Raw genomic sequence first — 15,810 nt, forward strand, 5'->3', positions numbered from 1 at the left:
GACTGAGTAGTAAGACCCCATACACATTGATACTTTATAAGTAATGTTAGAAAACTCTATACTTCTTATTTAAGCCTCGTTGTTAAGACTGTCTAATTAAGGTAGCACAATACAAAGATTTTTTTACTTCCAATCACTAACCTGTGAAATGCTGTAACTTTCTTATGAATGCATAGGAAATAATGAAAGAGGTATATATAGATAGAAAAAAGATTTATCTTTTAAATGAATGCAATATTTTTATTATTCAATCATTATGTAATCAAATATTTAATTTATGTAATTAGTGGCAAAATCTGGGCAAATACTTTACTCCAACCTTACCAATAAACAGGAGTTCTGAATTAAACTACTTTACCAGGCATAAACTAATTGCTTTATATTGCAGTGCCTCATAGATATTCAATCTCGTTACATAAAAATGAAGAAGTTAAAAAACAGCGTTTCCACTTGATAATTTATTCAAATTTATACAATTTTTTAAATCTATGAAATTCAGTTTTAGGTCTAAATATCTACATTAATTTGCTTCCGCAAATTTGCAGATATAACATTGTTATGCTTATATTAAGAGTAATTATAAATATTGATTTAATTAAAATTTGTTTTAGTGAAAAAATACTCGGAAAAGCACCCCTGTCCTTAAAATTTTGAGAATTCAACCACTGATAGTTGTCCTCTTGAAAATGCCACGAGTATAGGTAATTTGGGATTAATACACTAAAAGGGTTGTTATACCTAAATTATTTTATCGACAGGATGTGGAAGAAGTTTTTCACCTGTAGATTCTGGTAGGAGTGTTAAAACTATGGAGGATTGTTTAAGACATTGCTCTAGTTATACATCTACTTCGTACTTTGTTATGAAGGTTAGTGTATTCGAATAGAAATGAAAAAAGCGCTTCATCGACCAAACGATGTTGTAAAAAAATGTTTGTATGATTCACTCATAGTTTCACTTGAGTCAAGACGCGGCGCAATTCATTTCAGGTAAGTGTTATCGGTAGCCTTTCTTCAATCCCTCTGCCGGTATCGTAGCTTTTGAGATGTATGATGTCTCGTGACGAAGTCTTAACAGTTTTACATGTTTTGTTAATTTTTTGGTATCTGTTTAAAATGAGATGCCCAAAAACATTTGTAAGGTAGAGAGATTAATAATTCCAAGATCAAAATAATCCCAATTGCCTTAGATATTGGTCTGAGACGACTTCCAAGGAACTCCGACTCGGAAAAGATAAGGAAAGGCAAACAGTTTGTTCCCATAGGAATGCTAAAAATTGTTTATAAGGTAAATACAAATTCTACTTCCAAATTCAACAGATAGTATATATCTATATTAAAATTGAAAATGTGCAGTAACTTCAATATCAAATCTCCCATTAAAATGAAAAAAAAATATAGCAAAACTAAATAATATATATATAAGGAAAAATTAATTCATCACGATTTAATTCTATTTCAAAGCTTCTTTTTTTTTTTTAAGTTTCCGTATTTTAGTGCCTTATGATTTCTTTCCAGTAAAATAGTCATAACCTTACTTGTATTAAGAATGTTGTATTGATCATGTTTTGTAAAATTGCTTTTATATATTCTGATGTTCTGTGTTTAACAACAGACAGCTTCTTTCGCACATTTAAGGCTTTTACTATACGTAAAAGTATGTGTTTTTTGTTTTTTGTATTTTAGTATGAGATGTTTCTGTATATTTTTCAGAGTTCAAAATGTTTTTGCATCACTGATAGACCTGAAATAAATGGTGATACAAATGACTGCAGGATTGAATGTAACAACACAATGTCCACTCCTTGTAGTTCCGGTCAGTCAGCTCTAGTTTTTACGTTTGTTGAAGGTATTATACTGATTTCAATAAACGTTTACGTTCGTAATACTTAGGAATTTCATTCCAAAAAATAGTTAAGGAAAGTTCACTGCTCCTTTGTCGGGTTGTTGTCTCTTCGACAAATTTCCCATTTCCATTCTCAGTTTTAACAATAGTAGAATTTGGACAAACCTTTCGGAATTTGAGTTCGTAATGGTCTTCAACTTCGTGCTTAATTTTTTAAAATCGTCACGAATGGGTCTTGTGTAGACGAAACGCGCAATTGGCGTAAAATATTTCTTCTCATATTTATCTGTGATGAGTTTATTTACTTAAAACATCCATTTAATATTGTTCTAATATTTTATATTTTGTATTCAATACTGCAAACCTAGAACATGTAATACAAGCAAGTCCATATTTATTTGACAGATTCCAAAATAAAGAAATCAAACACATATATAGAGAAAGAGTGCCTCACAACAAAAGACAAAGTCAGCTTTACTGTCAATGACTGCAATGAAGAACATTTGTATGGCTGCAAAAACACATCGTGTAAGATGTTTGGTTTAAATGAAAAAAAATAATCGTATATAAGTAAAGCTTGTTGTTCGGTGTGAGCCAAGGCTCCGTGTTGAAGGCCGTACTTTAACCTATAATGGTTTAATTTTTAAATTGTTATTTGGATGGAGAGTTGTCTCATTGGCACTCACACCACATCTTCCTATATCTAAAATCACATGATAACAACAATCATATTATTTGACTTGGTACTGGCATTTTCTTATGTAGAAAATTATGGATTGAACCTGGTTTTATGGCTAGCTAAACCTCGATTATGTATCATTTTAAATGATATGATAGAATATTTATTTAACATCTTTGCAATAGTTTAACTACCACAAACGTATGTTAAAACGAAAATGCATATCATCCAAAGAAATTGATAGATTATCTGGTTAATATAAGGTATTGTTAAGTGAAACAATTTGGAGGTAATGACATGACGCCTCCATTTTTTCTATCATTAATAACTAACCAAATATTCTATATGAGTTTTTTTAAATGATTGTAGATGTGTTCAAAGCCAGATCATGGTATGAATATCAAGAGCAATGTTTGAAGGAAGGAAGTTTTGTTCTGCACAACAGAAATACCATAGGAGAAGGCGCCAATACAAATCAGTTTTTCTGGACACCGATTTTCAGGACCCATTCCGAGATTATTGGTAATTAAGTTTCCCTAACAGTCCTTGCAGATTTATTGGTTGCTGTAGTTGTTGTAGTTCTTCTTCTATATATTTGAGTCATTTATAAAAGATAAAAAAAGGCTTTTTCAACAGAAATATTTTATTATATCATTCAGTTGAATTGGCACAAATCCTGTCACAATAAGTTTGCAGATCTTGAAATTTTACGTCAGGAAAACAGAAAACATACATCTGAAGATGAAGATAATTCGGCGATATAAAACCGATGTCTGTCTGTCTGTCAGGTCGTCCATCTGTCCGTCAGTCAAGCAAATTAGTTTGCCACATGTTTCTTAATGCTTGAAGATATTTATTTGATATTTGGTGTATTATTTTTTCATGATAATTTACAGATGAAGCGTTCATTAAGAACCGGTGATTTTTTGCAGAGTTATGGTCATTTGACTTTAAAGAAAATCATTTATATAATTAGTTTTCGACACTCTTTTTTGTCATTCTTGAAGATTCTAATTTGAAAATTGGTAATATGTTTTTTTTTATAAGTTACAGATCAAGATTTTCCCGGTCTGATGATTTTATGCAAAGTTATGGGCCTGGAACTTAGAAAAAATGAAGTAACTTAAATAATCAGATTTCAACAAGTTCATTCGTTATGACTAAAGATATTGACTTGGTTTATGTTAGATAGTTTACACCATGATTTATAATCGACAAAAGAGCCCATGACTGTTCAGTTACGCTACAATACCTTCTTCTCTAAGCGAAACTTGAGATTTAATATCACAAGAAGCCATGTATTATGCGTAATTGTCAACAACATAGCAAGTATGCAGAATAATAAAAACACACAAAGAAAGGAATCTTTTCCTCAGTGGAATTTTGCTTTCTGAAATAATTGAATACATCGACGGTCTTGAACATATACTGTGTCAATATTCAAGATTGCTGATCGCGCTACATTGTCAAGTAAACGCCTTGAACACCTTGGCTATTATGAGGCCTTCATCGACACGATTACAAAACATTGCCTGTTTCAGAATAACCCGAATATTTTCGTGAAATATCAGGAGAACGACGCTACCTTTCATGTGTACTTCCTTGCATATCCTCTATGTCAAGTAGTATCTCATTTTTCAGAACCATTGTATTTATCATTCCTTCCATGACAACTCCAAGTTGCTCAAGGAGTTTACTGTACAATGTAGCGATATCAGCAACATACGTCAGAGTCCCGACAATTACAGAATACAATACGACTGAGACCAGACAAAGCCGGTTGCAATGCAGTTAATAAAGTGTCTAAGACTCTAATAATTAATTTTTTTTTTAAGTGGATGTGTTTAATGTAAATCATAAAGCATAATCTTTAATCTGTTGAACCAACTTTAAGTATACCGTTCAAAATTGGTCTTGAAAATTTTATTTTATTTAGATCCGTAATTTCTAAAGTAAGCAAATTTTTGACAGCTTAATAACGAAGACGGGGGTATGATATAAGTATCGGTTTAAACGCCCTTTTAAAGAAATTTATTGGTGTATACACACGACCTATTCACTCACAAAAAAATAGAAGTCCAAAGGAGTACCGGAAGTCCTTTCTATCAATCATATCAACGTATTCCCTAAGATGCAAATCATATAAGAATTGTTCACACATAAAGACTTTGACGAGTGAGTTAGATTCCCATTAATCGCAAAAGTCGAAATGTTGTGTTTATACTTCTTCCAGGTTTTGAAAGGAATTTGTCAAACAGAATGATATAATCTCTATGTCAAGTAGTATCTCATTTTTCAGAACCATTGTTTTTATCATTCCTTCCATGACAACTCCAAGTTGCTCAAGGAGTTTACTGTACAATGTAGCGATATCAGCAAGCTCAAAGATTGCCACAATATCTGTTCAAGACTGTGAGCCGTCGCTGAATTCTATCAATTCGGCAAGCACCATTCAATGAATGACAGATTTTGTCTTTTGTTCTGTTTGTCTTTGGGTTCTGTCTTATTGTCTTGTTGTGCAGTTTTCCTTAACATTTGGCTTGAGACTGCAGTCCTGTGACGTTAAACTTCCAGCACTGATGTTACTTAATAGAACAATGGTTTGTAGATCAAGTGCACAGTCTTGTACGTACTCTTTTGTCGATCATAAATGTTGATGTTAATTGAAGATTGTCAGATTCATCATCACAAAAAAAAAAATCCCTACAGACAATATTCTTGTTGATTCATCAAAACTGTGTCTGGTTATTTTACTGGTATTTTCAATCGTTGACTCATCTTCAACTTCAGAAGTATATTTTCGTTTTTTCCTGACGAAATATTTTGAGATCTGATAATTTTTGTTGACAGGATAATTTACATTTTGACTATTTTATTTATTGTGTGTGTTTAGTTAACGCATCAATGTAAATAAAACGGAATTTGATGATACTGTCATTAAATTGAGAGGGTTCACAGGTTTAATCCATCAATTTCTACATTTGAAAATGCCTGTACCAAGTCAGGAATATGACAGTTCTTGTCCATTCGTTTTTGATGCGTTTTGTTATTTGATTTTGCCATGTGATTATGAACTTTCCGAATTGATTTTCTTCATAAGTGCAGTATTTTTGTGATTTTACTTTTTGCCATGTCACGCTGGAGTATTTCTCCAATTGTATGGCTTTCATTAAACTGTTCCATTGTGCTATGGCATTGTCAGTTTGTTTTAGATATATGAGTTTGCCTGTCCCTTTGGTATCTTTCGTCCCTCTTCCATTGGAGTGATGAAGAGTAAATCAATATGCAACATTTGTGTATGCTAGCTTCAAATGACTTATAAACAGTTATAATGTCTATGTCTATTATTTTGGTGTCTGCCGGGTATGGAAAATCCTTACGTGTCCGATCTTGGTGTTTCACAATTCTTTGCAATCTATTTGTTCATTAGATTTTTACAGTTCCTGTGATTTCGATATCTACAATTTTTATCCTTTTTGATGTAGTGTGGTGTGGTAATTAATTATATTGACTATATGTAATTGTCTACTTGTGACATAGCTATCAATGTTTTATATCACCTTAACTAAAACTCTGCAAATTTCTATGCTTTTGCCATAATCTGACAGTTGTCAAGAACAGATCCTGATTCAATTGTCGATGTCAAAATAATGACAATTGACAAATTATGATTACCTGCTTTGTTTGCATCAGTCTCTTTGTCTAACATAAAATGTACAGGAAGAGCCCTTGTTGACATGCTATTTTCTCTAGTTTGGACAATCAAGAAAATGGAACACGATTGATAAAAGGTTACTAATGCGGGGTTCACACATTGCCGATTATTGCTCCCGTTTCAGATCAGACAGCGATACGACACGAAAAGTGAAAATTTTGGATTACTATCCTCAATTATCTGAAATGACCTATAATTGTCTGATGAACGTAGTAGTTTAAGTTCGTTACAGATTCCTACGGATCGGGAAGGGTCCGAATAGTTTGGCGAAGCATCCCGACAGTTAGGTGCGCCCCGTAACATTCAGGAAAACTCAGCCGATTTAGTCTAGTCAGATTACAATCGTTCCTATGTCGTGAAAGATTCTGCTGTATCGGATCAAAATCATAACAATGTTCTGTGTATTCTAGACGGTGACTTGTGGAACGGGAATGATCTGGAGAAATTTTTCATTGCTGTTTTTCTGCTGATTGAGTCCCGATTGCATCCAAATCTTGTGAGGATTGCGAACCGTATTTGCCGAAACCGTTCCGGAACTGTCCCGATATTAATACGATATACGTCAATAATACCTACGTCAAGAGTCCCGACAATTACAGAATACAATACGACTGAGACCAGACAAAGCCGGTTGCAATGCAGTTAATATAGTGTCTAAGACTCTAATAATTAATTTTATTTTTAAGTGGATGTGTTTAATGTAAATCATAAAGCATAATCTTTAATCTGTTGAACCAACTTTAAGTATACCGTTCAAAATTGGTCTTGAAAATTTTATCAGTGGAATTTTGCTTTCTGAAATAATTGAATACATCGACGGTCTTGAACATATACTGTGTCAATATTCAAGATTGCTGATCGCGCTACATTGTCAAGTAAACGCCTTGAACACCTTGGCTATTATGAGGCCTTCATCGACACGATTACAAAACATTGCCTGTTTCAGAATAACCCGAATATTTTCGTGAAATATCAGGAGAACGACGCTACCTTTCATGTGTACTTCCTTGCATATCCTCTATGTCAAGTAGTATCTCATTTTTCAGAACCATTGTATTTATCATTCCTTCCATGACAACTCCAAGTTGCTCAAGGAGTTTACTGTACAATGTAGCGATATCAGCAACATACGTCAGAGTCCCGACAATTACAGAATACAATACGACTGAGACCAGACAAAGCCGGTTGCAATGCAGTTAATAAAGTGTCTAAGACTCTAATAATTAATTTTTTTTTTAAGTGGATGTGTTTAATGTAAATCATAAAGCATAATCTTTAATCTGTTGAACCAACTTTAAGTATACCGTTCAAAATTGGTCTTGAAAATTTTATTTTATTTAGATCCGTAATTTCTAAAGTAAGCAAATTTTTGACAGCTTAATAACGAAGACGGGGGTATGATATAAGTATCGGTTTAAACGCCCTTTTAAAGAAATTTATTGGTGTATACACACGACCTATTCACTCACAAAAAAATAGAAGTCCAAAGGAGTACCGGAAGTCCTTTCTATCAATCATATCAACGTATTCCCTAAGATGCAAATCATATAAGAATTGTTCACACATAAAGACTTTGACGAGTGAGTTAGATTCCCATTAATCGCAAAAGTCGAAATGTTGTGTTTATACTTCTTCCAGGTTTTGAAAGGAATTTGTCAAACAGAATGATATAATCTCGTGAAGTTATTTCTCTGACAGATTAAGGAAGAGTTTGTTATCCTAGAAAAAAATAACAAATTCACTAATGTTAGGGTAATATTTGAATATCTCTTCGGTCTTTGAATGAATAAAATACTGCTGAAAGTATTTTTTCTTCCAAGTTCTTTTCAACTGCTGTTATAATTTAGAGTGTTAAAGATTATTTTGGTTTCAATACGAGAGGTGGTGTGGTCGTGAACCAGACCTCAATTTTTTGTATGTATTTTTCATCGCTAAAACACAGTTAGTTTGAGTAAATCTTGAGACTTGTTTTTAGAGACAGATTAGTGTATTTAGGAAAGTAGTATGTTTTATTTTAAAGCGAGCACGTAAAAATATCCGAACATGCTTGTTGTAATTGCAGCTTGACTTAAGCAGACCTCAACCAGTCAAGAAAACTGTTTTTTATTAACATTTTAAACATTTTCAATGTTTGAGTATAGTTTTGATGCTGGTAATGTCATTTATATCAATATAGAGTGTGCTATATTGTTATTTTCTAATTGATGGTACCTTATAACAATCTCTTATTTATTTTACCCCAGAGGAAACGATTTTTTTTCAGATTTCAGTGTTAATATATTATAATCAAGTTTTTGGTTAGAGCGTTCCTAATGAAGGTCAACCCATAGTTGCGGATCGGAAGCACAAATATCTACGGTCATAAGAAAAACTTGCATAACTTAAATAAAAAACATGCGACAATGAATGTTATTTTTTTACATTAGCAGATAAACCTATGGACACCGATTTGTGTGTAGCACTATCAAAAGCCGATACAAACTATTTAACACTCGAACATTGTTCAGCTCGATTGCCCTTCCTTTGTACTTCGACAGGTAAGTTTTCATTAGGCTTAAAGCCTTGGTCACACCTTAACGGATAGCAGGAACGGACGACTAACGGATGAAAATAAAAATTGTCCTTTGAAAAAATTGCTATCCGTAGGGAGTCCGTTGATGTACTGACCGAATACAACGGACGCGTAACGAATGCATAACAGACAAATACAGGATATGCAACGTACGAGAAACAGAAACGTACCGGACATAACGGATGTCGTCCGTTTCGTTTATGTTTTGTATCCGTTACGTGTCCGTTATACATTCGTTGGAGGTCTGGCAAATAAATTCACCCACGGACTTTTAACGGACGTCTAATGGATAAATCGGATGCTGACCGAATGTGAAACGGACTTCTACCGGGCGTATAACGGATAAAACGGATGATGAACGGATCTGAGACTGATAAATGCCAATGAGATTTCCTAAGGTTCATGAATTCTTATTATTCGTATTCGATCTAAAGTAAGGGCACGTCTTCACTATCAAGCAGCTCTTATTCAGGCCACACACTACCTTTTGGTGGCATTTTGAAGTACAAATCAAAACCAGTAACAATTAAAGAAACATTTTTAATATTTATGAGCCTTACATGTATTATTATTGTCGCCTTTAATTTTTCCGTATATCAAATTCGTCCGTTTTATCCGGTACACTTCCGTTAGGGGTCCGCTTTATGCGGTACTCGTCCTTTGGATGTACGTTCGACATCCGTTCCGTCCGGTACGTTTCCGTTTCTCGTACGATGCATTTCTGTTGCGTGTCCGTTATGCATTCGTTATTCTTCCGTTTCAATTGGTCAGTACATTAACGGACTCTCAAAGGATAACAATTTTGTCAACGGACAATAAAAAACAGAAGATATTGTATGATTGTCAATGAGACAACTTTCCACAAAAGACCAAAATGACACACATTAACATCTTTACATTGTGTAGGTCACCGTAGGGCCTTCAAAAATAAGCAAAGCCCATACTGCATAGTCAGCTATGAAAGACCCCGATAAGACAATGTAAAACAATTCAAACGAGAAAACTAACGGCCTTATTTATGTAAAACAAATGAACGAAAAACAAATATGTAACACATAAACAAACGACAACAACATGGATGAACTTTTATTTTCATCCGTTAGGCGTTTGTTCGTCTTATCCAGTAAGGTGTGACCGAGGCTTTAGGCATCCGTTCGACCTATCCGTTAAAAGTGTAACTGAGGTTTACGTAGAAGTTTGTAATTACATATATCAGTAAACATTTGCTAGAAATGTAAAATACATTTGTAAAATTGTTTTCTTTTTCAAATGCCAGGAATATTATTACGCTTAAATTGCAAATAAAATTACACAAAAATATGTATTTTATGTGAAACTTGGAGGTCGATGGTTGTTTATAACCTACATAGTAGATGTTCAAATTCAAATAACAACATTTAAATATGTTAGTTATTATGTACCCCTTTGGCTTTTTATACGGTCCGTCAAAATTTTGACGGGACGTATTATGGTATACAAATGTCCGTTGCCGTCCGTCTGTCCGTCCGTCTGTCTGTGCATCTGTCCTTCCGTCCGTCTGTCCGGCGTAAACATGTCGCACCGTAACTTGAGAATTACTTATCCAAATTTCATGAAACTTAATATAGTTGTTTCTTATGATGGTCAAATGATCTGTATACTTTTGGTGAAAATAAGATTTCAACTTTTTGAGTTTCGGCACTTTATAACTAAAACAGGGGGGTGTCTTTTTCACATGTCGCACTGTATCTCAAAAAAGATTCTTGATTATGAATTAAAACTTTAAACACTTCTCAGTTATATTAATCTCAATATCTCAATATCTGTATACTTTTTGGTGATGATTCAAAATTTCATTTTTGAGTTATTGAGTATTTTGTAAAAAAAGGAGGAGGTCTTTTTTTACATGTCGCGCCGTATCTCATTTATGATTTTTGCTTAAAACTTAACATACTATTTTGTTATATTAATATAAAGATCGGTATTTTTTTTGGTGTTGATTCAAAATTTTATTTTTAGTAATATTTAGTTTTTTGTAAAAAAAAAAATAGGGTGGGGGTTTCTCATGTCCCACTGTGTCTCAAATACAATATATGGTTATTGCCTAAAACTTTCTCAGAAACTATTTATGATAATTGCAATAGACTTCCACACAAGGCGTCTGGCGTATCATGCTCTCATGGCGCAGCTGTTTATCATTGCTACCCACACAACTGCAAAAGTGTTATGTGTCAATGCTGAAGCCACTGACTACGAGATAGCATTAACTTACCAATTGCGGTTCCATTAAACTATCATAATCACAAAGTTTACAATAGATGACGTCATAATCATTAATGCCGTAATTATAACGACTAATTCTGGCTGTTTCCCAGACATCGTCGCAGGCAACAAAATATTAAAATGACTGATGTATAATCATATGCACCCAATTATATTTTAGATATTCCTTACTTCCGATAAAATAAACACTATGTAGTGATGTATTATTTCAATGAATGACAGAATACAAATATTAAGTAAATTTACTCCTCCATATATGTTTTAGTATCTAGGAATACGATCGCTTACACAACAGAGAATACAATATTTTCAACATCTGGTAAGTTTTTTGCTTGTGTAAGATTAGCAGCAGGTATGATTGATGTAGAGGAAAAGTGTCCAGTTATCCTATATATTCCAAATAACAAGCCATAAAAGAGTTTCACCTTTTGAAACACTTATTTGTTAATTTACTTATCGCAATAACAGAACTAATTTCTCTGCTACAGATGCGGATTTAATCAAGAAATGTCTCGTCAGTGAAGCTCGAGGCCAAAATATTTGAAGTTCCTAAATTTAAAAAAATCAAAACGATGAAGAGTTTAGACGCCAAAAAGGGGCCCTTGCTGTTCGGTGTGAGCCAATGCTCCGTGTTAAAGCCCATACCTTGACCTATAAAGGTTTACTTTTATAAATTGTTATTTGGATGGAGAGTTGTCTCTCTTAAACTCATACCACATGTTCCTATACCTATAAAAGTATAGGCAAGGAAACAGAGCTTTGACAAATTGTATGTGGACCGGAATAAATTTCTTAATGTATAACGATTTTTATTTTTTGTAACATCAACATTTAATAACACAATATCCGTAGTTTCATACCAATACCGGAGATGCTGAGCACGCTATTTTGCTGGTGATACATGTATATAAGTCACGTTTTTAGTATTTATATATCCCTTCATACTACACAGACAAATTTCACTCCCATCAATTTCACGTGAATTTAAATTCATGTGAATCTCACGCGAAATTCCTTGATTCCGAATAAAACAAAACACTATGTAGTGATGTATTATTTCGATGATTGACAGAATACAAATATTAAGTAAATTTACTCTTCCATATATGTTTTAGTATCTAGGAATACGATCGCTTACACAACAGTGAATACATTATTTTCAAGATCTGGTAAGTTTTTTGCTTGTGTAAGATTAGCAACAGGTATAATTGATGTAGAGGAAAAGTGTCCAGTTGTCCTATATATTCCAAATAACAAGCCATAAAAGAGTTTCACCTTTTGAAACACTTATTTGTTAATTTAATTATCGCAATAACAGAACTAATTTCTCTGCTACAGATGCAGATTTAATCAATAAATGTCTCGTCAGTGAAGCTTATTTGAAGTTCCTGAATTTAAAAAATCAAAACGATGAAGAGCTTAGACGCCAAAAAGGGGCCCTTGCTGTTCGGTGTGAGCCAATGCTCCGTGTTAAAGCCCATACCTTGACCTATAAAGTTTTACTTTTATAAATTGTTATTTGGATGGAGAGTTGTCTCTCTTGTACTCATACCACATCTTCCTATACCTATAAAAGTATAGGCAAGGAAACAGAGCTTTGACAAATTGTATGTGGACCGGAATAAATTTCTTAATGTATAACGATTTTAATTTTTTGTAACATCAACATTTAATAACACAATATCCGTAGTTTCATACCAATACCGGAGATGCTGAGCACGCTATTTTGCTGGTGGTACATGTATATAAGTCACGTTTTTAGTATTTGAATATACCGTTATACTAGGAATAAAGCAAATAAGGTATCCATAGTATACCTATTCAAATACAGGTATACATAAATCGTACATTACATCTCTCTTATTTTATATTGTTACATTAACGGGATATGTGTTAACCTTAAGCTCTTCACGTCAGGGCGCTGATAATTTACAAAATTCTAATTTCTTAGTTTTTATTATAGTTTACTACTTCGATATTCATGGTAATAATTCCTTTGTTAATGTTTTTTTTAAGCTCTCTCATTAAATGAAAAGCTCTGAATAATAAGTCACACAAATGAGTGTACGTGTGTTTAATTTTTTAGTTATAATACCCTTACCTACATGTATTTCTTTCGTTTTAGTTACAGCGATCCAACTTGGGGTTATCATCATCCTGCTATTTTTGGTTGTTGTAATCAGTTTTAAATCATTTAAACGGTAACTATACCATATTTATTGTGATACCTTCTGGTTACTTTTATATTATTCAGGAAAGCTGCTTTTCAGGTCATGAGAAATCTTATTTTGTGAAGAATCGCACTGATTTCAGCAACAGATATATCCAAGATGATTTCTTTAAAATGCTGCACTTTTTGATCGATAGCAGTTTGATTGGCTGGTATTTCGGCCGACAGTCGACATTAATAATGGGTTCAAAGACTTTCTTAGAAACACCATTGTTCGATTTGGTTTGAACTCACAAGAACACACTAACAAGAAAATGTAATTCACGCTGAACCTTATCAAATAGAAAAGGGAAAAACCGTTTTGCAAAAATCTTTATGTTCAGATATGGCGATGATATCCTATCACTAAAACCCCTCAATTTTACTCAGTGCTCTCATCTCATATATCGCAGTGAATTTAAGATATAGGATAATACTGCAATTTGAAAATCTGATTAATATATCGATATTGACAAATATTGACCATTTTAAACTAGAATCTTTGACAAACGTGATGATTCAAACATTCAAATTTCAACTTTTCAATTCTCATCGAGCACTTACCTTCTGTCGCATCGTATGACGGTTACATATACATTACGCTCGTGCATGCTGACACTATACGGATTTGATCAACAGTGATGTGTTCCTTTCAAATACTATTTTTCGATATTTTTAGTTTATCAAAGGTCCTATTTATTAATTATTTTAAGAGGTAGACCTGGGGTATGGGAGACAACACCTACACAGGTATTGGTGTTTATTTGTGCGTTTTAAAACAGTAGTGATTGAAGCAGTAATCAAACATTAATGCTTCATTTGGTAATGAGAATGATAGAGGAGCATCTAAGAAAACTGTACAACGTTCATTACACCAAGCATTTAATGAAAGAGTTACATTTTTTATTAAAATATTCTAAAAATCAATATCTGTAATAATAGAAAATAAAACTATGTACTGAGTAGTTAGTTGGTACTTATGGTCATAGACTATACTTATCTGTATGTCTTTAGTTTGGTTTGGTTAAATTACAGAAAGCAATAATCTAGTAAATATGATCTGAACTTCCATCCTAGTCTATCTAAAACTAACGGATAATCTACATAAGCATAAACACAAATATAATACTTAGAAAGTGCCTGACTGTCAGAACCTTGGAATTTAGTGTCTGCATTTTATAATCTTGAAAAAAGTTGAAAAGATGAAAAATTAGCTGGTCAGAATTTTCAACTTATAGACGAGGGTCTGGATGGGGTTCTGTTATTGTGTAAACATTTAATTTTCACCCCTTTTTTCTCTAATCTTCAAAAAATTAGACCACGCATTTCTCTCATCTTCATTTGTTTTGCCCGTTATTCTCTAATCTTACTTTTTTAAGAGCATTATTCTTTAATCATTTGAACCCATCCAAAACCTTATAGATATTTTTTAATAATTAATTTAAATTTAGGCTACAAACATTACCATTTAATTCAAGATTAAAATTTTACTTTAAAGTATGTTTTACAACACATTTTAACAGTCATAAATTGGGTATTTATAATAAAAGATAATGTGCAAAACACACACTAATGTATGCCTACTAGTGTTTTGATCGTTTGATTTTATGGTACCCCAAAACTCGTCATCTTCAGTTAACTAAATACATAAAATGTAACGGTAAGTTTGAACAAGACTTTGGCAGATGATGATTGGATCCCTACCCTTTCAATGTTCTAAATGTATCAAGAAATAAGACTACTCGAGGAAAACATAATGGTTTCCAATGGCTATCTAGCCCTTTTAGAATATTAAGCTTATAGGAAGTACACCACTAATTCATGGTCCCATTGCTTTCTATGTTAAATCCCTCCGTTTCAAAAAGGCACACCTCTTTTATTTTAAGTTCAAATAAAGTGGCAATTATTGCATTTCAAAGCAACACTTTATGTTGTCTTGTACTGAAAAAATCAACATACCTTGCATGGCATATAAGAAAGAACTGGTTCCCGGAAGTTCAGATGTACCAAAACAGGTACTTCAGATCTGACAAACAGACAAAATGTACCCTCTTTTTAAAATTTGGTGCAGTTCTTTTAATATTCAAAACTAATAGTCCAAAAGTGTTCTACAATGATCACCAGTCCTTCAGCTTTCATTTGATACCAAAAATACCTAAATATTCTACATATTTTGAAAGTAACACTCATGCGTAGGAACTATTTTGTGTTAAATATGTACTAATTTCTGGTATGTGCTTTCTGGCCGGGCCTGAATTAGTGGTGTTACACCTATATATCCACACACAGTATTTTTTTCTTTTATTTATTATTTATCTCTTTCGCCTACGTTTCTTTATGTGTGAGTAATTTGTAAATACGATTCTTTTTTGTTCAATTTATTTGGTAGTCGGAAAAAACAACAATGTCTTACTTCAAACATTATTTACAGAATAAGAATTTACAAAGATCAGCTAAGGAGAGTAAATGAAAGGTTACCTGGTACAGAATTTTCAACCTATACTGGAATCGAAGAAACTAACGAAGAG

The sequence above is a fragment of the Mytilus trossulus genome, chromosome 7 (assembly GCF_036588685.1).
Source record: "Mytilus trossulus isolate FHL-02 chromosome 7, PNRI_Mtr1.1.1.hap1, whole genome shotgun sequence".
Classification (NCBI taxonomy): domain Eukaryota; kingdom Metazoa; phylum Mollusca; class Bivalvia; order Mytilida; family Mytilidae; genus Mytilus; species Mytilus trossulus.